The following is a 24158-nucleotide window of genomic DNA, read 5'->3' as shown; positions in this document are numbered from 1 at the left end:
TAACATCTTTGAAATTGTTGCATGTTGCGTTTATATTTTTGTTCAGTGTAATTAATGTTCTTGGATAAATCAAAGTTCTTTTGTGCGAAATATATTAGAGAAATCTAACCTGAATTGTGTGTGTTTTTCTGCTTGTCAGATTAATTAAATGTTTTAATGACTGAGCCTAGAGAAAATTGAGGTGGCTGTACGAAGGCATGTCTGTACTATTGTACATAATTGTGTAAGAAGGGAAAAAAAGTGGCGTAGGTAGATGATTATGAAACACTGACTGTTAATTTGGACCTCAACAATAGAAAATATCTAGAGTGTAAATTACATGTAATTAATTGCAAAGTAATGTGTATTACAAAAGTAACCTTAGTTTACTTTTTTCCTAGCTGGCTCTGAAAATGGCCATTATTGATTGGATGGACTAAAGCAATTATTTGTACCTTTTAAAGGTTAAACTGAAACATTCGAATGGCATCGATGGACCATATTTAGAAATAAACTCCAAAAAGTCCCTTATAGTAATGTCTAATAGGTTCACTATCTGTATCTGTGAACTGTTAGGCTAATGAAATTATGTATAGCCTTTTTCACTAAAACACAAGATTTTACATGATCTGGCTGTAGCTTCAAGTTATAAATTGGCTTAAAAATGACATATTCACTAATATCTCTGTATTTATATGGTGTGTGTGGTCTGTGTGTGTGTTTGAGTGTGTGTGTGTGTGTGTGTGTGTGTGTGTGTGTGTGTGTGTGTGTGTGTGTGTGTGTGTGTGTGAGAGAGAGGGGGGGGGGGGGGGGGGTGGATGGATGGATGGTTGCCTCCTTTCTTTGTTATCTCAACCACTCTTTATCACCTATTGGTGCATGGTAGTCCCGCCTTGGAAAATAACCTGATTCAATGAACTAATGCGATTATTAATGCTGTTTGCCATGTTGTATTGTGCGCATAATGAAACATTCTGTGATATTTCTATTGCCATTTTTCATACATTTGAAGACTTATTGAACCAAGAATAGTGTGATCAATCCACCCAAATGTGATGATGTTCTGAGTAAATGAAAGATGAAAGATTCACTAACGTTATACTGATGTTAATTCATTTTAATACCGCTTATAATACTAAGCAGTTTTTATTTTATAATAATTGTTTTCTTCTTATCAGGAGCACATACATCCATTTATCAAATAAACCTTAATATGCATCCATCCGACGCTCCCTCATCGCAGCTCCTCCTACAGAATATTCCGTTAGGTTGCGCCCGGTGAGTTTTATAGCAACTGTTGCCCAGTGAGGCAGCGCCATAGTCACCGTAGTCCTGGCGACTGTAACCCACCAACAACAACAACCTCTCGTTCCATCATTGCCACCTCCACCATCCTCACTTCATCCTCATCAACCAGTCCTCAGCCCAGGTTTGAATATACTTACTATTTCTACCAGCATCTGTTTTCTCGATTCTTCGCCAAAGCATTTTACTTTATATATTAAATGTCTAGCTTGCTAGTTTTGTCATGAGCAAGTTAATGTCTGCCCTCCTTTATTAGCTACATGGTTAACGATAGATAGCTGATCTGATGTTAGGTGTTATTTCCTTTCAGTATTTGTTAACGTTGTTAGAAGAAAGCAATGTGCTTAACGTTATCTGAGGAAGTAAACTTGGCTACCTAATGAACCAGGCTGTTAACAGTACGTCAAAAAAAGGATGTTTCTGTTAGTTAGCTATTCTACCCGAGTTTGCTGTGCTGTTCGTCGGCCGTCCAATGACAGCTAACGCTAGATAGCGTGTGTTGGCTATCGTGCTAGCTATCTACGGTAGCTAAGTTAGCAACGCAACTAACGTTAGCTAACGTTACAGAGCAGGTGTCTGATGTATGTGTGTCGTTCAATGACCGCTAACTTCCTGGTGTGATGTTGGTGGCTGTCAAGATACCTCACATTTTGAATAATATTATACAAGATATAACTACTTGCATGTTGAATAAATTCGAACTAGTACCATCTTCATTCAGCAATTGCTAATTGAGGTTAGCAGTAGCTTCTCCCTTTTGTCTTGGCTAGCCAGCTAGTTTCCTTTGTAGCTAACGTTAGCTTTGCGAAGCAGGTGCCACAAAGGCTTCGTTAGCTAGCTAACACTGTTAGCGAGAGCGGCTAGCCAAGCTAGCTACTTTAGCTAAACCTTAAATTTGTATTGATCTCAGGTCTTTACCATTTAACCAGCTAGTTTCATAAATTATATCCCATCTAGCTAGGTGGCCAGTTTGAAATGCCTATGGCACAGTGCATTAGCTAGCTAACATTTTTGAAGCTGATACAAAAAGTAAAAGCAATAATAGCTGTCACATTGACATTTAGCTACAGTTGCGTGTGTGTCTCAGAGAGAGATGTACTTTTGAGCAGGTAGAAGAGTGAAGTAGAGACTGTCATCTTAAAGACAGCACATAATAAATGCAGCAGTCATCTGGCTGTCATAGGGCAATTCCATGGTAACTGAATTAAGCCGAGACTTCCATCTTTTACTTTAAAATGTATGCCATCAAAAAACATTTCAAAGTTTAACAAATCAAACGACTCTATGCAGGACTACTTTGAACAATTTTTATGCGACCATATTTTCCAAAAACTTTGTTAAATATCTGCCCCGAATTGAGATGCAAAGATGTCTGCAGGAAGAATTGGGTGTCCGTTATGACATGACACCTTGGGCTCTATTTAACGACCCTAACTCAATGGTAAGCACTGGCGGTAGACCTATAAGTCATGTGGTGTGTCAGAAATATTTTAGCTATTTTCACAGGTGGAATTATGAGTGCAATAGCTGGTTGTGGTGCGAAAGGGCTGGGTTTTGATGAATAAACAAGTACACTCACTCGCCAATCAACGCAACACGTTCCATGGCTTAATACTGCAGGCATTTGTCTCAAGTTCTGTAGGTTATTGACAGTTGCATTGTGATCAACTCCAATTCAGCTGGGTGCATGGAATGTTCATCTCCTGGTCCCTTGTGGATTGAAACTGCAGTTTATTAAATAGCATAGGCTACAGTAACGAGTAATAGACACAGTAAAAATTAAAACAATCCAGTGTTTGCTCAATAGCCTATGTTTGGAGTGTTGCAGTCAACATTGCTATATATAGGGAGTAGAAAATAACATGGCTATATACAAGGAGTACCAGTACCGAGTCGCTGTGCAGGGAGGGGTACGACGTATTTGAGTTAGCTATGTACTGTACATATAGGTAGCGGTAAAGTGACTACACAACAGGATAGATAATAGACAGTAGCAGCAGCGTATGTGGTGAGTGTGAAAATTTGTGAGTGTGGGCATATGTAGTGTGTGTGTGTGTGTGTGTGTGTGTGTTTTTTTGGGGGGGTTTAAGTACTGTACAGTCCAGCGTGTGTACAGTCCAGTGTGTGTGCATAGTCGGTGCAAGAGAGTTAATGCAAAAAAGAGTCAATGCAGGTAGTCCGGGTCGCCATTTGATTAGCTTTTTAGCAGTATTGTTTAGAAGTCTTATGGCTTGGGGGTAGAAGCTGTTCAGGGTCCTGTTGGTTCCAGACTTGGGTGCGTTGGTAAAGCATGCTGTGCGGTAGCAGAGAACAGTCTGTGGCTTGGGTGGCTGGAGACTTTGACCATTTCTTGCGGCTTCCTCTGACACCGCCTGGTATACAGGTCCTGGATGGCAGGGAGCATGGCCCCAGTGATGTACTGGACCAAACACACTACCCTCTGTAGCACCTTGCGGTCGGATGTCAAGCAGTTGCCAAAGCAAGCGGTGATGCAGCCATTCAAGATGCTCTTGATGGTGCAGCTGTATACCTTTTTTAGTATCTGAGGGCATTTGGCATGGGCTCTCAGGGGCCCCCATGCCGTGGGTCAGCGTAACGGATGTGTTGTTGCCTACCCTCTCCAACTGGAGGCGGTCCGTCAGGAAGTCTAGGATCCAGTTGCAGAGGGAGGTGTTTAGTCCCAGGGACATTAGCTTAGGGATGAGCTTCGATGGCACTATGGTGTTGAACGCTAAACTGTAGTCAATCAACAGCATTCTCACGTAGGTGTTCCTTTTGTCCAGGTGGGAAAGGGCAGTGTGGAGTGTAATAAAAATTGCATCATCTGTGTATCTGTTGGAGCGGAATGGGAATTGGAGTGGGTCCAAGGTCTCTGGGATGATAGTGTTGATGTGAGCCATGACCAGCCTTTCAAAGCATTTCATGTATACAGATGTGAGTGCTGCAGGATGATAGACTTTTAGACAGGTTACCTTGGCGTTCTTGGGCACAGGGACTATGGTAGACTGCTTGGAATATGTAGGTATCACAGACTGGGCCATGGAGAGGTTGAAAGCCTGGGCTCGAACCAGCATCTGAAGTGATGCAGTGCCTTAGACCGCTGCACCAGTCGGGGGGCCGAGTGAGCTGATGTTAGACAGGTAAATTGCCGAACCTGGCATTAGGGCTGGAAAATGTCAGTGCGCTCGTTTTAACATCATGAAATTGCAAAGTAACGTGTGTTTGACACTAGTGGGTCCTTAAAGCCAGCTGAAAATGGAGCCATTTGAGTTTGAAAAAATCTCTTTTGGTTATTGAACTACAGTAAGTGAAGTTTATTTACAGCCAGTAATAGAATTACATCGTGGGTCCCTGATCTGTACTACACAGAAATGAATAATTATGGATATGCATGTCATTCTCTTCATGGTGATGTAACCTGAATACGTACACAAAGGTAGAAATATGCAACATCCTCCTTTGCAGATACCGTATGGGTGTTATTCTACACACTGACTATTATTCTAATGAGCTCCACCCCAAACAAGACCACATTTGGTTGGTCTGGACCGGACCAAATCTGAAACATCATAGATGTCTGTTTCACAAGTTTTGATATGACAGTACAATAGAGCACAGTAGAGTACTACAGCATATCACAGAGTAGAGTATAGTTCAGTACATTATACTGTACTCTTCTTTATTGTGGTCTACTGTACTAAACTCTGCTGTACTGAACTGTACTCTACTTTTCTGTGCTGTACTGTGCTGTGAAACATAGATGTCTATGATTGGTTCTGATTTGGTCCGGTCACCAATCATGGTCCAGACGGGACCAAAAACATCCGTGGACAGTGAAATCAAGGCTATGGACGTCCTGTGTTGGTTGGTGCTCAGTGGGTGGGGATGCTGGTTAGAGTAAATAGAGAGAGAGGGGACTCATGGGTAGGTAACATTGAGGGGTCTACATACAATACACAAACAGGGCCGATGGAGCCTAGTGTTGCAATGTCGTTTTTTTTGTCACAAAAGCGTGGAAATTGAGACCCTACTTGTCATTCCTTGCGAAGACTGAGGGGCAGTATTGAGTCAGTTTTGCAATGGAAGTTGCACCCCTGTGTGTCAATCACATACTTTCCGGTATCCCTTCTGGTATAAACACAGAAGAGATGGATGTTCTGCTTCTTCGTTCTACTACTTGCAACCTATCTTTTTTGTGCTTTTTATTTCGAGATTCGCTAAGCGCAGTTATTTCTATGTTTAGTTTGGAGTAGCATCTGTGCGAGCTGGTGAGACAATACGAGAACGTTTACAACCCTTTGATGCGGTTGTATTCGCACAAGCAAGCAAAAGACAACAGCTGGAGGGAGATATCACAGAATTTGAACACCGGTACTGATATCAAAGAAACATGGAGAAAGATTCGGGACCGGTATGTTCGCAATCTGAAAAGGGCGAAGGAGATGAGTAGTGGGTCTGCCGCTGGTGTGTGTGTCCCACCGATTGTCAGACAACTGGATTGGCTTCGTGTTCACGTGAAGCATCATCAGACAGACAACAATATGCCAGATACGGTATGTACTCGTCATGCAGCCGAGTCCTTTTGTGCAGTCAGTGTGTGTGTTTGTGATCTTATGTTCAGCAGACCTTGTTAGAACATGTGAAATCAGCTCTTTTCTGGATGGGCAAAATTGTGAGTGGGAAATGTTCAGTGCCTGTGTTATCATGATGGTTAATAGGGCTAGTTCAAACAGAGTGGTGTGTGTTAATTATATTGAGATGTTTATGAAATAATTTCTTTTGGGTAAACATTTTAACTCAAAGGAGTCCATGGAGATGGTTTAAGATTGCATACATTGTATTCACCATCTGCTTTTGTGGTGTTTTGGACAGTCCAGAGATGGAGCTGAGCCCTGAGGGGCCCATCTACAGGTGGCTCATCGCCCCTTGATTCATCATCTCTCCGGCTAGCAAAGACCCGTGCTCTCTGCCCTGCAACTCCATCAACCTCCATCCCATCTCCCCGGCTCAGCTCCAAAGGTCGGAAGAGGAAGACCGCTGAGGATCCTTTGGACACTGACATTATGCAGCGCGTGGATGACTGCAGCAGGAGTTACAGAAACAGCAGCCGTGTCCAGCAAAGGCTGTCTACGACGTCGTGGTATCAGGGATTGGTGTCTATTTCTACTGATCAACGTCTCTTTTTGTCTCACTCCAAAAAACGATTGTGCTTTTTTTCCCATTCTTATTCATACGTTAGGGTGGTAGGTAATTTACCGTTTTCTTTAGACTTATTTCCTCATTCATGTGTTACTGGTGTTTGCAACGCCAGGGTTGTGGGTTCGATTCCGACGGGGGACCAGTACGGGGGGGGGAAAAAAATGTATGAAATGTATGCATTCACTACTGTAAGTCGCTCTGGATAAGAGTGTCTGCTTAATGACTAAAATGCAAAATGTAAAAAAAAGTATTATTTCCCCTTTTCATCACACTTCACCTGTTTTTACATTGCACTATTTTCTTCATGTGGTAGTAAATACATATCTAAAAGGTCTGCAAATGTATTTGTCTGGTTATTTGTACTTATACTGAACAGGTATGTAAATGCAACATGAGTTACAGTTCATATAAGGAGATCAGTCAATTGAAATAAATTCAATAGGCCCTAATCTATGGATTTCACATGACTGGGCAGGGGCTCAGCCATGGGTGTGCCTGGGAGGGCATAGGCCACCCACTGGGGAGCCAGGCCTAGCCGATCAATTTGTTTTTCCCCCACAAAAGAGCTTTATTACAGACAGAAATACTCCTCAGTTTCATCAGCTGGGCGAGTGGCTGGTCTCAGACAATCCCACAGGTGAAGGAGCCGGATGTGGAGGTCCTGTGCTGGCGTGGTTACACGTGGTCTGTGGTTGGGAGAGTGGTTGGACGTACTGCCAAATTCTCTAAAATGGTGTTGGAAGCAGCTTATGGTAGAGAAATTAACATTCAATTCTCTGGCAACAGCTCTGGTGGACATTCCTGCAGTCAGCATGCCAATTGCCCGCTCCCTCAACTTAAGACATCTGTTGCATTGTTGTGACACAACTGCACATTTTAGTGGCCTTTTATTGTCCCCCAGCACAAGGTGCACCTGTGTAATGATCATGCTGTTTAATCAGCTTCTTGATATGCCACACCTGTCAGGATTATCTTGGCAAAGGAGAAATGCTCACTAACAGGGATGTAAACCAAATTTGAGAGAAATAAACTTTTTGTGCATGTGGAACATTTCTGGGATCTTTTATTTCAGCTCATGAAACATGGTACCAACACTTTGCATGTTACGTTTATATTTTTGTTCAGTATATATTATAAAATATTACTGTTTTGAATCAGTCACTCAGTAAACTTGTACTGCTATGTAGATGAGGTCTTGGGGGGTCTGTCCTTATTATCTACAGCTGGACACTCACCCATGTGCCAAAGCAGGAAGGTCTCCATTGAAAGGCCACTACACATGACCATGTACAATCTTGTGTTATGTAGATTAAGTTAATGTCTCAAGGGTCTAGCCTGGGCAATTATTTTCCATGGAGGGCCACATTAGAATATATTTTTGCCATCGTGGGCCAGAATCCTATTACAGGATTATACATGTGTATGACTGTGCTGACATTTATCTACTGTAAATCACGTCCAGATATACTACTTATTAAAATGTTTTAACATGCACAGAAATAAACCACAATGTTCTCCTTTTGGTAGGTATTTTCATTATTTAACATGCAATGAACTACAGAGGGAAAGTACACTGCATTCAGCACCACGGACAGAACTCTTGTTTATGCACAAAATCACAGAGAGCTCAACATTACATTTAAACTACTCAATCAGCGTGAGGAGTGAAGTCTCTGATGGGCATTGACTAGAGCAGTGAAGTCAGGTAATGTTTCTGACGTTGCTATGCGTCGGATTTCTGAGAGGTGAGAATCAGTAAGAGATGATCTGTGCCTTGACTCGTTATATTTCATCACTGAAAATGTCTGTTCACATATATAGGTTGACCCAAACATCTTCTGAGCATGACTCCTAATCTTTGTAGAGTTTTGTTCATCGAGAGATGCATAGAACCTTGCCAGTGACATTGTTTTGAATAGTTCTCCAATCACTGCACCAGACTGAAGATCGATAAAGTCACGTTGCAGGTCAGTGGGAGCGTTATCCCACTGACCTGCAATGTCCTAAACGATATCATAACCACCATCGATAAGAGACAGTACTGTGCAGCTGTATTCATCGACCTGGCCAAGGCTTTCGACTCTTGTCAATCACCACATTCTTATCGGCAGACTCAACAGCCTTGGTTTCTCAAATGACTGCCTCGCCTGGTTCACCAACTACCTCTCAGACAGAGTTCAGTGTGTCAAATCGGAGGGCCTGTTGACCGGACCTCTGGCAGACTCTATGGGGGTGCCACAGGGTTCAATTCTCGGGCCGACTCTTTTCTCTGTATACATCAATGATGTCGGTCTTGCTGCTGGTGATTCTCTGATCCACCTCTACGCAGACGACACCATTCTGTATACTTCTGGCCCTTCTTTGGACACTGTGTTAACTAACCTCCAGACGAGCTTCAATGCCATACAACTTTCCTTCCATGGTCTCCAACTGCTCTTAAATGCAAGTAAAACTAAATGCATGCTCTAAAACCGATCGCTGCCCACACCTGCTCGCCCGTCCAGCATCACTACATTGGACGGTTCTGACTTAGAATATGTGGACTACAAATACCTAGGTGTCTGGTTAGACTGTAAACTCGCCTTCCAGACTCACATTAAGCATCTCCAATCCAAAATTAAATCTAGAATCGGCTTCTTATTTCGCGGCAAAGCATCCTTCACTCATGCTGCCAAACATACCCTCGTAAAACTGACTACAAAATAGCCTCCAACACTCTACTCAGCAAATTGGATGCAGTCTATCACAGTGCCATCCGTTTTGTCACCAAAGCCCCATATACTACCCACCACTGCGACCTGTATGCTCTCGTTGGCTGGCTCTCACTTCATATTCGTCGCCAAACCCACTGGCTCCAGGTCATTTATAAATCTTTGCTAGGTAAAGCCCCGCCTTATCTCAGCTCACTGGTCACCATAGCAGCACCCACCCGTAGCATGCGCTCCAGAAGGTATATTTTGCTGGTCACCCCCAAAGCCAATTCCTCTTTTGGCCGCCTTTCCTTCCAGTTCTCTGCTGCCAATGACTGGAACGAATTTCAAAAATCACTGAAGCTGGAGACTCATATCTCCCTCACTAACTTTAAGCACCAGCTGTCAGAGCAGCTCACCGATCACTGCACCTGTGCATAGCCCATCTGTAAATAGCTCATCCAACTTCCTCATCCCCATACTGTTATTTTTATTATTTTTTGCTCCTTTGCACCCCAGTATCTCTACTTGCACATTCATCTTTTGCACATCTATCACTCCAGTGTTTAATTACTAAATTGTAATTATTTCGCCACTATGGCCTATTTATTGCCTACCTCCCTTATCTTACCTCATTTGCACACACTGTATATAAACTTTTTCTCTATTGTGTTATTGACTGTATGTTTGTTTATTCCATGTGTAACTCTGTGTTGTTGTTTGTGTCGCACTGCTTTGCTTTATCTTGGCCAGGTCGCAGTTGTAAATGAGAACTTGTTCTCAACTAGCCTACCTGGTTAAATAAAGGTCACACACCACACACTGACAAAAAGTTATTTTGTTGGCATTTATGTATGTCCCCATTACCAGTAAAACATAATCAAACCTATTTATTTCACTTACTTGCTGTGCTGTTTCATTATTCATTTGTTCAGTTGTTATTTTCTCAACCAGGATTTCATCATACATGTCAAGCAGTGAAGTTTCAGCTGTCTGTCCGTGGCCTCTTCCTCAGTGTGCACTGTCACTGTGTCCGTTTCCATCTTGTCCAGCTGTGTATGGAACATTTCACGTAAACCCTGTTTCTTGTCTGCATCGAAGTAGCGGTCCTTGTACCTATATTCGAGCATGGTGGCGACACAGTAAAGAGGCTCAGAGAGAATGCCACCGACTCGTTTGTTCACTGCCTCGAGTACTTTTGTCAGTTTTAACCCCATGGTCTGTGTCGGCAGTTTTGTTGAGCAGGCGTTTCAATACCATGACGGAGGGTATCACGTCTGCTGCAGACGCAGTTGATGAGCTTATTTCTCCAGTCAGTTGTTCGAATGGCGCTAGGAGTGTGTTCATGTTTCCAAGTTTCAAACATGTTCTCAAATGCCATTGAAATGGCAGTAGCGGTATGAGAACCAGCACATTCTTGAGCATGCAATACGGCTTTCCTCAGTACGAAATCCTCGTCGACCCACTGTGCTGTCAGACTCGGCATGCTCATGGGGCTGACATCGCTGGTCCAAATGTCAGTCGTGAAGCTAATAGCAGTGACGCAAGTAGCTCATTGATGTACGTTTCAACAATACTGTGTAACTCCGATAGGGCAACATCTGAAAAATAGTGTGTACCGCGGCTTGACCAGTCGGCGAAAGCCAACATCAGATGACGGTTGATTGTCAAGGGCAATGAATTCCATTATCTTGCCGTTAATGGATTTCGCCTTTTAGTTGTCTCGCTGAAATGTTCTTACTCTTTCAAATGACTGCTCGACTTGAACTTGTTTAGTTGTTGGAAGTGCGCGCTAAGCATTTTTCTGCTTTTGTTCTGTGTAGCGCTGTATTTTTCGTGGTGTCATTACATCATCTACTTATGTTATAGGTATGCACGTCAGCTTTGACATCGGTTTGGCACATTGGCGTTAAACTAATCATCGGGCAGCTGCCGATGTTGGCATTTTTAGCTAATATCGTCCGATTCCGATATGCTCACCGATATATCATGCATCCCTAGTTCAAAGCACGCAGCAGCGATGTATACGTCTCTAGTAGTGTCAGAAGGTGGGTGAGATTGTTGGCTTGTACTTGGCGGGTCAGGAGGAGTAATTTTCCCTTGAAGGCTTTGACAAGGCTGTACATCTGATGTGCAAAAAGGCCCTTCCCTTGTAGTTTGGAATTCAGTTCATTCATGAGGGCCATGATGTCCACGGTGAAGGCAAAATCAGCCAACCATTCTTTGTCTTGCAGTTGAGGGAAATCCACATATTTTCCTTTCATTTGCAAAAACTCAGCAATCTCCGACTTCAGGTCCCACTCCCTTTTAAGCACCTTCCCCAAACTCAGCCATCTCACGTTTGTGTGGTAAGGGAGATCTGCATGACCCGACTCTGTCTCTTCCAACAGTGAGACAAACTGCCTGTGGTTTAAAGATTTTGCTCTTATGAAGTTTACCACTTTAGTGACTATGTCCACAACATGTCTTATTTTCAGAACACATTTACAGAGCAGCTCCTGATGAATAAATGCAATGCAGGAAAATAATTTTCTGTTCTGGGTTCAGCTCAGTTACCTGATCTGGTATCCTTTTCAAAAGGCCAACGTTTTTTCCTGTCAAGTTTGGCACCCATCAGTGGTCACACTGGATAACTTTTCAAAACTCAGTCCCAGCTTTGCCACACACTTATTAACCTCCTCCAATAAACATTTCCCCGTGGTTGTGCTCTTCATTGACTGCACTGAAGCAAGCTCCTCTGTAATTTCAAAGTCTGGGGTTCATGGGGTTCTGGGGTTCATGGGGTTCATGGGGTTCATGGGGATCATGGGGTTCTGGGGTTCATGGGGTTTTGCCTCTTAAGAATATCAACAACTGCGTCGTGTCACATGCACCACTGCTCTCATCCAGGGCCAAGGAGAAATAGGTGAAATCCTTTACCTTGTCTTTCAATCGATGTTCCATGTTCTCTGCGATGTCCTCAACATGCTGTGTCACTGAAAATATTTCCCTGTCAAGACGAACAAACATCTCTTTCTTGTCGGGGCAAAGTATTGCTGCAGAGTTAAATAAACATTCTTCAATGAATTGCCCTCAGCAAATGGCTTGCTATGTTTAGAAATTTTGTGGGACAGTACATAGCTAGCTCTCGCAATTCCATTGTTTGCTGAATGCAGTTTTGTGAAAAGTTCTTGCTGCTTTTGCAACTGAGAAAGCAACTCTTTCGATGCACTTGCCCTCTGCTCAGAAGACATATTCCTATATTTCTCTGCATGCTTCATCTGGAAGTGTCGGGACAAGTTGTAGTCTTTCAAGACAGCGATGCTCTCTTTGCACACTAAGCACACAGCTTTCCCTGATACCTCAATAAAGAAATATTTCGATGTCCTTTTTAAAAAAACGTATTTTTGCACAATTTCTAGTTAGCTACTATTTGTAACTGATGTGTGTATGTGTGTCAGCCTGTCAGTCACTGTCTGTCCTCGTGCAGTTGTTATTTATAAGTGCCTTCAAAATTTTGATTTAACTAGGCAATTCAGTTAAGAACAAAGTTTTATTTACAATGACGGCCTACCAAAAGGCAAAAGACCTCCTACGGGACGGGGGCTGGGATTAAACATTTAAAAGAAATAACATATAAATATAGGACAAAACACACATCACGACAAGAGAGACAACACAACACTACATAAAGAGAGACCTAAGACAACAACATAGCAAGGCAGCAACACATGACAACACAGCATGGTAGCAACACAACATGACAACAACACGGTAGCAAAACCAATATGGTAGCACCACAAAACATGGTACAAACATTATTGGGCACAGACAACAGCACAAAGGGCAAGAAGGTAGAGACAACAATGCATCACGCGAAGCAGCCACAACTGTCAGTAAGAGTGTCCATGATTGAGTCTTTGAATGAAGAGATTGTGATAAAACTGTCCAGTTTGAGTGTTTGTTGCAGCTCGTCCCAGTAGCTAGCTGCAGCGAACTGAAAAGACGAGCGACCCAGGGAAGTGTGTGCTTTGGGGTCCTTTAACAGAATGTGACTGGCAGAACGGGTGTTGTATGTGATAATGAGGGCTGCAGTAGATATCTCAGCTAGGGGGGAGTGAGGCCTAAGAGGGTTTTATAAATGAGCATCAACCAGTGGGTCTTGCGACGGGTATACAGAGATGAGGAGTATAGAGTGCAGTGATGTGTCCTATAAGGAGCATTGGTGGCAAATCTGATGGCCGAATGGTAAAGACATCTAGCCCCTCGAGCACCCTTACCTGCCGATCTATAAATTATGTCTCCGTAATCTAGCATGGGTAGGATGGTCATCTGAATCAGGGTTAGTTTGGCAGCTGGGGTGAAAGAGGAGCGATTACGATAGAGGAAACCAAGTCTAGATTGAACTTTAGCCTGCAGCTTTGATATGTGCTGAGAGAAGGACAGTGCACCGTCTAGCCATACTCCCAAGTACTTGTATGTGGCAACTATCTCGAGTTCTAAAACCTCAGAGGTAGTAATCACACTTATGGGGAGAGGGGCATTCTTCTTACCAAACCACATGACCTTTGTTTTGGAGGTGTTCAGAACAAGGTTAAGGGTAGAGAAAGCTTGCTGGACATTAAGAAAGCTTTGTTGTAGAGCTTTTAACACAAAATCCGGGGAGGGGCCAGCTCAGTATAAGACTGTATCATCTGCATATAAATGGATGAGAGAGCTTCCTACTGCCTGAGCTATGGTATTGTAATTTGAGTAACAAATACGTTTTTCAAAACTTTACGGTCGCAAATGATTTGATCTGAGTTTTAATCACTTAATAATTCATAAACAGAAATGTATATCAGTAAAAACACTACGCCTATAACTAATTGGTAGGTCTACGTTGTTACTTCTGTGAATGTATATTATTCTCCCTCCTTATGAGAGAAATTAGAAAATATCTTTAAAGATATGTGCTTTTGGTAAACGTCCAATCATTTGTCCAAAATGAAATACAAGTGTTGATATTAGTTGGCAGGGTTTTTTTTTACTTCAACATCATTGTTTTGATGTATTACCTTATTAATACTTTTTTTTTTGTAGATGTTTTGGAAGAACCCTTTTCCATCTGTTTGACCAGAAATCAATGCCATACATTTTTAAGATGGAAAATGTTATAAAAATGTATCAATGCCTTTTATTTCCCCAAAATATAGACTCTTCGCTTTCATTTGACACCCAATTAGAGATGTTTCTATGAACTTCACATGTTGGTGCTCATGGGTCCTTTTACATGGAAATGTATCACAGTCCTTTCATTGACAATGTAACATTAGACTATATTAGTTTACTGTTGTTTGGCAGATCAAAAAACAAACTGAACCTGATAATGACAGGTTTGTTTATTTATTACTGGTGTGGTGGGGTAGGTAGTTGATAGGCTAGTAAAAGTGGAAGTGGAACCACTCCGATTCAGCTGCATTTTGGACTCACTGATCCAACCAAACTGAGGAAATCTGCAAATTTCAAAGCCTGGATTTCTGTATTTTACAGACAATTTATGGCACAGAATACAAACTTCATAACTTTTGAATATTACACACACACACATACTCTAACAGAGGTTTCCAGCTGTCATTTCGTAAGGCCTACATTTTCTGTCCCTCCATAAAAATGGAGCGCAGTATGGAATCGCTGGAATAATGAAAGACACGACAGTCAGATTCTCAAAGTGTGAATGATTATTATTATTACTGGAATAGGCTGGATGGCTTGTAATAATTATCAGGACCATATCCCTGTCGGCCTCTCCACTAAAACATCATTCAAATGGCTTTGGACACCCTTTTTTACTCTCTTAAACCTCTGCAATTTGCATTAAATGTTATGAATCTGCAGTATGGAAATATCCTAGGCTTCCTAAACAGAATGCCGGTTTGGTGTTTGCTCAGTCAAGACAGGTGTGTAAGCCTACTGCCCAGATTAAATTATGCTTTTCTCTCATGCTACCCCTTACAGACATATATCTTTTTTTACTTCATAAATTATACATTATTGCATTGTTTTAAAGCAAATTGTCAATGAAAGTGTTGAGACACATGGATCTCTATAAATTATCAGTTTCCTCCTAGTGGTTTTGTGGCTCTTATGGCCTCTTGGCTGACTATAGATGGATTTGGACCCCTCTTATGGCCTCTCGGATGACTATAGATAGATTTGGACCCCTCTTATGGCCTCTCGGATGACTATAGATAGATTTGGACCCCTCTTATGGCCTCTCGGATGACTATAGATAGATTTGGACCCCTCTTATGGCCTCTTGGATGAGGATGGAAAAAGCTCCAGGGTTGTTGTGAGGAAGGAAAAGCTCCATGGTTCTCTGTGTTGCATCATCATTCTCTACAGTCAGGTCCACTGGGTGTTCTCTGCAGCCAGCCGCAGCCCTCTGTTCCCACCTAGGGGAGAGGAACAGGTGTGTGTCGAGAGGGGGAGGTGGAAGGGGGGACAGGTGCACAGTGGGTCTTAGTGGGACTCCTGACCACCTAGGCTAATTGTTTTTGAGCCACCCTAAGTCTTTCCCTGACAAACATGCCAAGAAATGACTGGTATATATGTAGGTAGGATATAGGCCCACCAAGCTTGCAATTAGGTTAGATGTGACCATTTCCATGGTTACTGCAAGTTTATATGAGTAGCATCTCACAATAAAGTTGTTTCAATCTGTCACTCCATATTCCACTGAATTTGTGTGGACCATGATGCGATAAGACACATAGCAGGCCTCAATCCCAAATGAACGGAAGAGACTGGCAACATCTGGAAAATAAGCTAATGAATTTAACTGAAATGAATTAGCTTAATGATTATTTGCACAGCTTGATTTGAGTTAAAATAAGTTATTTCTGTGATATGAGGACTCCAGTTCTAAACCGTGAGCATTTGAAGGTCTGTCTATTGACACTATTGTTGTTTTGCATTGTAAAAAGAGGGCCTAGGCCAGGGATGGATAACTGGTGGCCCCCCTTTTGTAGGCCCATGGATAAATTCCCCCACCCCCCCACAAATATATTTGTGTATACACTACCGGTAATAAGTTTTAGAACACCTACTCATTCAAGGGTTTATCTTTGTTTTTACTATTTTCTACATTGTATAAAAGTAGTGAAGACATCAAAACTATGAAATAACACATATGGAATCATGTAGTAACCAAAAAAGTGTTAAGAAAATATTTGAGATTCTTCAAATAGCCACCAGTTGCTATTTAACACTTTGTTTTGGTTACTACATGATTCCATGTGTGTTATTTCCTAGTTTTGATGTCTTCACTATTATTTTACAATGTAGAAAATAGTACAAATAAAGAAAATCCCTTGAATGAGTAGGTCTGTCCAAACTTTTGACTGATTGTGTGTGTGTCATATATATATATATATATATATATATATATATATATATATATATATATATATATATATTTATTTATTTATTTATTTATTTATTTATTTATTTTTAGGACTCAGTTGGGTCTCGACTTAAGTGTTGAGAGTTAGAATAGTAGAATATACAAGGTGCAATTTTTAAGTGTTGTGCATCAGCAGTTTTTATCTTGTCAGTCGCTGACAGTAACTCAAATTAGACCATGTCAAAAAAAAATTTGATTGGTAAGTTAGTCTAGCGGCCAGCTATCTTAACTTGTAGCAATCATGGTCGAATTACTGACCCGGGCCCCCATTGATTTTGTTAGGCACTCTCACTCAGATGTCATATTAATAACTGCAAATATTCGCTCCACCCCATGGCAAAATGTGTAGAATTGCAGCAAACCTGCATTAAAAAGGTTACATTTTCTCTACTCCCCATGTGTAGAATTGCAGGAAATTAACTCTAAAACTTCACTTTGCTGTCAAGAGGGGGGCCACTAAAATGTTTTGCTCCCAACAAAATATTCCTTAGGGCCCGTAAAAGGCTAGCGCCGCATGTATGGATGTGGGTATGTAGACCCGCAAGCCACTGCAGATTTTTTGTGGCCCCCACCCCCATCGAAGATGCCCATCCCTGGCCTAGGCCTATAGCCTATTATAAGGCAATAATGGCATACACACCTCTGTGGACAGAGGACAGGATGTCAGAAACGGCTAGTTATCAGATCACGTTACCACTTACCTGAAGTCAGGTGTTGGGTGGGCAAAAATAGAACCATGCCACCTGTTCACTGGATCCTGTTCCGTTTCCAATCACTTAAAGAGCCGCTGATTCATTTGATTATTCATCCATCCATTTTCATGGCTTAGCAGAATAAACTGGGGGTTTTGCTGTGTTATTTGCACGCACAGCAGCCTGTGTACACTGTTTTTACATTGCAAGGTGTACTTTATCACTAACCTCAACCCTGTTCCATAGTTGTAAAGGAAATTGGTTAATGCTGCAGCTTCAGACAGTGTTTTTATCACTGCCAGCCTAACATGGACACAGGTCTAACATGATGGAGATAGGAAGGAAATGAGATCAATACAAAGGAGACGTGCCTCTTTATTTGGGGTTGTGTTTCTTTCACAGTGTTACAACTCCTCTCTAAAGCATGTTGTTTCTGGACATTCATCAATACATTTTAGGTTGAGGACAATCCACTTGCTACCAGTCTTATGCTCACAATGGATATCCCCGGCATTAACAGCATTTTAGACTTGAAACATATTTTGTTTTGATCATGCCATTAAAGTTGGCCCTTTATTGACTGTGGTAATGTGATGAGATAACATTATAGATCTCGTTCTGTCAGTCAAATGGGGAGGAAGGACCCGGGGGAGGGTGAAGGAGAGACAGGGCGAGTGCTGCCCTCCTCTCTGGCCTTTGTTCCTGCGTGGGCTTGTAGAGCTTGCAGTTGTTCAGTTGAGAACAGCGCTTAAGTGGGCCACAGGGGAGTGAGAGCAGGCTGTGTGGGGGGGGGGGGGGGGGGGGGGGCTGCAGGAGTGAGGTAGGTGCCCTGTTTACATCCAGAAAGTCACTCCTCTCCTCATCTCCTAATCATCAGGGGCAGGCTGCAGGGAGCAGGTGGGTTTTGTGTAGTAGAGGCCGATAGGGCCTTGCACTTTAGCTCTCCTACTGCAGAGTGCATGGAGCAGAAGAAAAATGGTACCTGTAGAGACTAAAAAGAGAAAGCATGACAACCTCTGAATGGATCACTTGACTGCCATGTCAGCAGCATCTCCCTGGCACCAAGACTGGCATACATTTTTTTTTTTTTTTTTTTCCCTTCATTTTATATATATATTTTTTTTTTGGGGGGGGGGGTGGATCAGCTTAATATTGCGGAAAGAATATTGCTTCCATCAATGTAATTGTCTGCATCATTTCCAATCCCCCATATATTTTTGGGGTAAATATATATATATCCATACACACATGCATACATGTACACATATATACATACACATACCTATATAGACATACATACATTTTTAAAGAATATACCTTTATTATTATTCCCCGCAAACCCTACCACCGATCCCCCAATTGGAATAAACTAATAAACACTTCGGCTTTTACCTTCAATTTATTCATCTTATACACATTTTACAGACACAGTCTATTTTACAATAGTTATTTTTTGTTTGTTTTTAGTCCTTCCTCGATTTCTGATGTCCATCCAGTTTGATTTGTAACTGTGCTATATCACAAAAGGTCTGAACCTATATCCATTTTACAGACCCCGTATGTTTTACATTGTTTATCTTGTTATTAGTCCCACCCTTCAGCTCCATTCAACCCCTCCCATCTATCTCTCAACATCATCCATTTCAGATTTCTACTTGCCATATATTTTTCAACTGTGCTGTGATGCTTCACAAACAATTGAACCTTTCTATTCGCATAGCTTCTACAGATTGTACATTCTAAATAAACATTTTTGCTAAAATAATTATTATATTATTGATTGATTGACTATGGCTTTTCAAATCACCCAGTATTGCTATCTGCAGCGTTAGTTCTAGGCAAATGTTGCAATTCTTCAGCCATTCCTGGACCTGTGACCAAAAACGAGCTACATATGGACAATACCAAAATAAATGATCTAATGACTCTGCCTCCTCACAGCAGAATCTGCAAAGCTGGGAAGATTGTATCCCCCATATATATAACATTCTATTACTTGCAAGAATTTTGTATAGTAATTTAAATTGAAAAATTCGAAGTTTTGAATTCGGCATTTTGCGTATCAATTCATAAACCATGTGCCATGGAATGGGTACATCAAAAATGTCTTCCCAACTATTTTGCAATTTATATGGCACAGCTGTCAGTTTTTTGGTTTTTAAATGAAATTGGTATATATTTTTATATAGCACACTTTTCTTTAACCATTTGTGTTCTTTAATACAGGGCCGACATACAAGTTTCTTACTTTTTTCCCCTTCTACTTGCCTCTTCCATTTTTGTGGTAATGCTGCAATTGGTTGTAATTTTGGGTAGAGCAGACATTTACATATGTCTGTGTTAGCTGCATGTGTGACATCACTCCACCAGTCCTATTTATAATGTCATTCACTAAAATTATACCTTTTTTTTTAATTTCTTTAAAAAATTGTTTTTTTTATTATCAATTACTATATTTGAATTTAACCACAATATTTGTTGTATTATTTGTTCTGTCTTTTCAGGTGGATTAAACTGAAATTGCAAACAACTTTCTAAGGCTTGTTTAAAAAAGAAAGATATTTTGGAGATTATTTCCTTTTCAAACAACCGAAAGTGGGCAGGTGTAATCTGAATAAAGGGAAAAGGCCCTTCTTGAACATAGGATGAGACATTCGTACCAATTTACTAGAAAACCAGTTTGGATTTAAGTATAACTTTGGTATGACTGATGCCTTTAGTGAGAGGTCTAATGCTTTAATATTTAATCATTTCTGCCCTCCGAATTCATATTCGTTATATAAATAGGCCCTTTTAATTTTATCTGGCTTGCCGTTCCAAATAAAATTTAATATTTTTTGTTCATATAATTTAAAAAGCAGGTCACTAGGTGTAGGCAAAACCATAAGCAAATAGGTAAACTGTGATATGATTAAAGAGTTAATCAGGGTGATTTTTCCACAAATAGACAGGTATTTTCCTTTCCATGGTAGCAAGATCTTATCTATTTTTGCAAACTTTCTATAAAAATGTATTGGAGTGAGATCATTTCTTTCTTTTGGGATTTGTATACTGAGTATGTCCACATCTCCGTCAGACCATTTAATTGGTAAACTACATGGTAATGTAAAATTTGCATTTTTTAGTGGTCCAATACGTAATATTATACACTTATCAAAATTTGGTTTTAATCCAGAGAGGATAGCAAAAGTATGTAGATCCTCTATGAGGCCATGGAGAGACTCTAATTGTGGTTTTAAAAGAAAACATGAATCATCGGTGTACAATGACACCTTAGTTTTTAAGCCACGGATTTCTAATCGCTTAATATTATTGTTTGATCTAATCTTAACAGCTAACATTTCAATGTCAATAATAAATAAATATGCCGATAGTGGACAGCCTTGTTTTACTCCTCTAGATAGTTTAAAACTTTCTGAGATGTAGCATTATTTACTCTTTTACACCTAGGCTTACCATACATAGCTTTAACCCATTTTATAAGAGATTCCCCAAAATTGAAATATTCTAGGCATTTATATATAAACTCCAGTTGTACTTTATCAAAAGCCTTTTCAAAATCAGCTATGAAAACCAGGCCTGGTGTCCCCGATATTTTATAGTATTCTATTGTTTCCGGTACTTGTCTTATATTATCTCCAATGTATCGTCCATGTAAAAAACCTGTCTGATTAGGATGAATAATATCTGACAATACTTTTTTAATTCTATGCGCCAAGCATTTTGCTAGGATTTTTGCTTCACAACACTGTAAGAGGTCTCCAATTTTTTAAATGGACTGGATCTTTATATATACCATTTGGGTCCTGTTTCAGTAATAATGATATCAGGCCTTCTTGTTGCATGTCTGATAATCTACCATTTATATAGGAATGGTTAAAACATGCTAATAATGGTCCTTTGAGTATATCAAAAAAAGTTTTGTATACTTCCACTGGTATGCCATCCAGCCCTGGAGTTTTCCCATCCTTAAAGGCCCCAATTGCATCAAGCAGTTCCTCCTCTGTAATTTGGCCTTCACATGAGTCTTTCTGTACAGATGTTAATTTTACATTATTATTAGGAAGAAAATCCATACAATTAGTTTCAGTTAGTGGAGATGGAGGAGCCTGAAATTAAAACATATTAAAGTACTTCCTCTTTCAAAATAGAATTTGGTGAACCATGCGTGACTCCATCATTTGTAACAAGTTTTAATAAAAAAAAATTGGTAGTATTTCTATATTGAAGATTGAAAAAGAATTTGGTGCATTTTTCCCCATATTCCATCCAGTTCACTTTATTTTTATAATATATTACACTAAATCTTTCTTGAATAAGTTCCTCCATTTCTTTTTGTTTTTCCTGTCTGAAAAAGTCAGTTATAAATTCTTCTGTCCTAGTTCTAAACAATTTATCATCTAGTAGGCTTTGATTAAATTTCCAATATCCTCGCCCACGTGGAAATTCTGTAAGAGTAATATATATGCCAATTATGTGATGATCCAACCGCATTCTGTCCCCTATCAACACTTTTTAAACTTTTGGTGCCAGAGAGAATGGCATAAGAAAGTAGTCAAGACGACTAGCTTGATTAAGCCTCCGCCATGTATATCTCACTAGGTCAGGGTATTTAAGTCTCCATAGATCCACTAATTCCAATATATCCATGACATTCATGATTTCCTTAAGTGCCTGAGGGTGATAGTTTGTAGTGTGTTTTCCTTTCTGGTCCATAGAGGTATTTAAGACCGTATTAAAATCTCCCACCATAATAATAGAGTCTAGTGTTTCTTGTAGAGTTGATAAATTCTTATATATATTTTCAAAGAAGCTTGGATCATCATTATTCGGACCGTATAGGTTAATAAGCCATATCTGTTTATTGTCCAATAACATATTTAAAATAATCCATCTACCTTGATAATCTGTTTGGACAATTTGCACATTTGGATCAAAATAACTGTTAATTAAAACCATCACCCCTTTTGAATTTCTTTGCCCATGGGAGAAATATATTTGGCCCCCCCCAGTTTTTTTCCCACAAAACTTCTTCTAAAATTGTTGAATGGGTTTCCTGTAAACAATAGATATTATATTCCTTCTCTTTTAACCAGGTAAATACTGATCGTCTTTTCTTATTATCTGCTAGGCCATTACAGTTGTAACTGGCTATAGTTATTTCACCACTTACCATAATGAGACACAACTTTAAATTCTATTTATCAAAATTTATGTTTGTAAACGTACCATTAAAAAGTAACATGATGATTGAGTGTCTATATAGCTGTACCATGATATTTGCATTGCTACTAAGTAAACCTCCAATTGGTCCCTACTATTCCACCCGCTAAAAGCCTTCCTCATCCCTAGTTGGGTTGTCATCCCAATGCCCGGCAGACCACCCCCGATACCCCGTATCCCATAACCCTGAACAGACTGGGATCCATCCTTCGAAAAGAGCACACAGTGCCATTTACCGAATTGAAGTAAATCAATTGCCAAATGCATTTCCATCACCCTCACCTCGATTTGTATTTTATATAGCTGTGGATCATCCTCTATTGTACCTAACATCTTTTACTCCTTCGCAACAGTTGTGGGATACACACATACACCCCCACACACTCAACCCTTTCCCCCCACACAACCATAAACTCACATTCTCAACAGTTGCACCATCCTAGAGCCCAACTCAAGAAAGATCTTGATTTACAAATGCATTTACAGTTGCAGCTGCATTAGAAGGCCTGCAAGACCGCGCAAAAAAATAGGCAGAAATTGAGAGATTTTATTAACTATTGTCACATCCTAGATGATGGAGGTCAAATGTACACCTTTTCCCTGAAACACCCACAGTACGGTAACCCGTATTGACCATATTCCCAAGCATCTCCATGCAGTCAGACTTTGATTTTGTGCCACCAGGGTCACAATAATATACCCGCTCTCTGAATGTCCGAATGTGACCCCCTCCCCATGGGTTACTGCAGCTAGTGTTGCCAGCACTGCCACTGCCTGGGTGGGGGCACCCAAGACTGGCATAATTTACCTTATAACCGCGTAACCGATGGTTATAAAATAACTGAAGAGGGGATGGCCAGGCATTTGTGCAGTTGAGTCCATTTTTTGAGGTAACATGGACTCTTAACAAACTTTGTTGCTCAAGCAAAGTATTGTAGAATACGAGTCTTCGGTTGCCTAAGTGACGCCCGCATTCCTGCAGCACACATAGAAATAGAGTTGATAGTCCCAGTCGGTATTCACGCCAACAAATTGGGGGAAACCAACATTATTTTCTATTGACCCCCATTGTAAAAGAGGTAACTTCGTCATACATGTTTTTGTTATACAGAAATAACAAAACATGCCGAAAAGCTGCTGTGTTAGTTAAATGTACATGTAACCTTGTCAAAAAGCATGACCACTGGTTCACGTAGGGAAATAGAGCCTGTGAGCAGAGTTCTGTGTGGGGGATACGGTGTCGGAGGAGTCTACACGTACTGTAGATATGTGTGTGGGACACATTAAATCACAGGTAAGACACAACTTGTTTAGTACAGTCCGTTTGTAACTCCACTCACTACTTGCAGCTGTATAGTCCGTGTGTTTGTGTTAGTCTTGGCAAGTTTAATATTACGGTCGGTAGCTAGCACTCACTCAAGTGGCTGCTAGCATCGTCATGAAAAGGGGCATGAGGGAAGCCCTACAATATACGTTTTTCTAAGTAGTGAGAACGCCAGGTAGCAGGCAATGTTATTAAATGAATCTCTAGACATGTTATATTTTTCTTAAATTTAGTTTTGTAATCGACTAAAACAAGCAGACAACAAAAACTGCATTTGAAAAAGTTCAAGTTTTTGCTGTGAGCTAATGGGGTAGTCTACTGTA

General features: G+C 40.6%; 1 protein-coding gene across 3 annotated transcripts in view; it reads left to right on the top strand.

The window, feature by feature from the left end:
* The first annotated feature begins 1269 nt into the window (after positions 1-1269).
* Positions 1270-24158, top strand: part of rfx3 (regulatory factor X, 3 (influences HLA class II expression)) — a 62406-nt gene continuing 39517 nt past the window's right edge. For all 3 annotated transcript variants that reach the window (XM_029708982.1, XM_029708983.1, XM_029708981.1), the window contains exon 1: positions 1270-1408. The gene's annotated coding sequence lies outside the window, so the exon portion shown is untranslated. The remainder of the gene's footprint in view (positions 1409-24158) is intronic.

Source organism: Salmo trutta, chromosome 23 (genome assembly GCF_901001165.1).
Source record: "Salmo trutta chromosome 23, fSalTru1.1, whole genome shotgun sequence".
Taxonomy (NCBI): domain Eukaryota; kingdom Metazoa; phylum Chordata; class Actinopteri; order Salmoniformes; family Salmonidae; genus Salmo; species Salmo trutta.
This window is presented reverse-complemented; position numbering and strand designations above follow the sequence as displayed.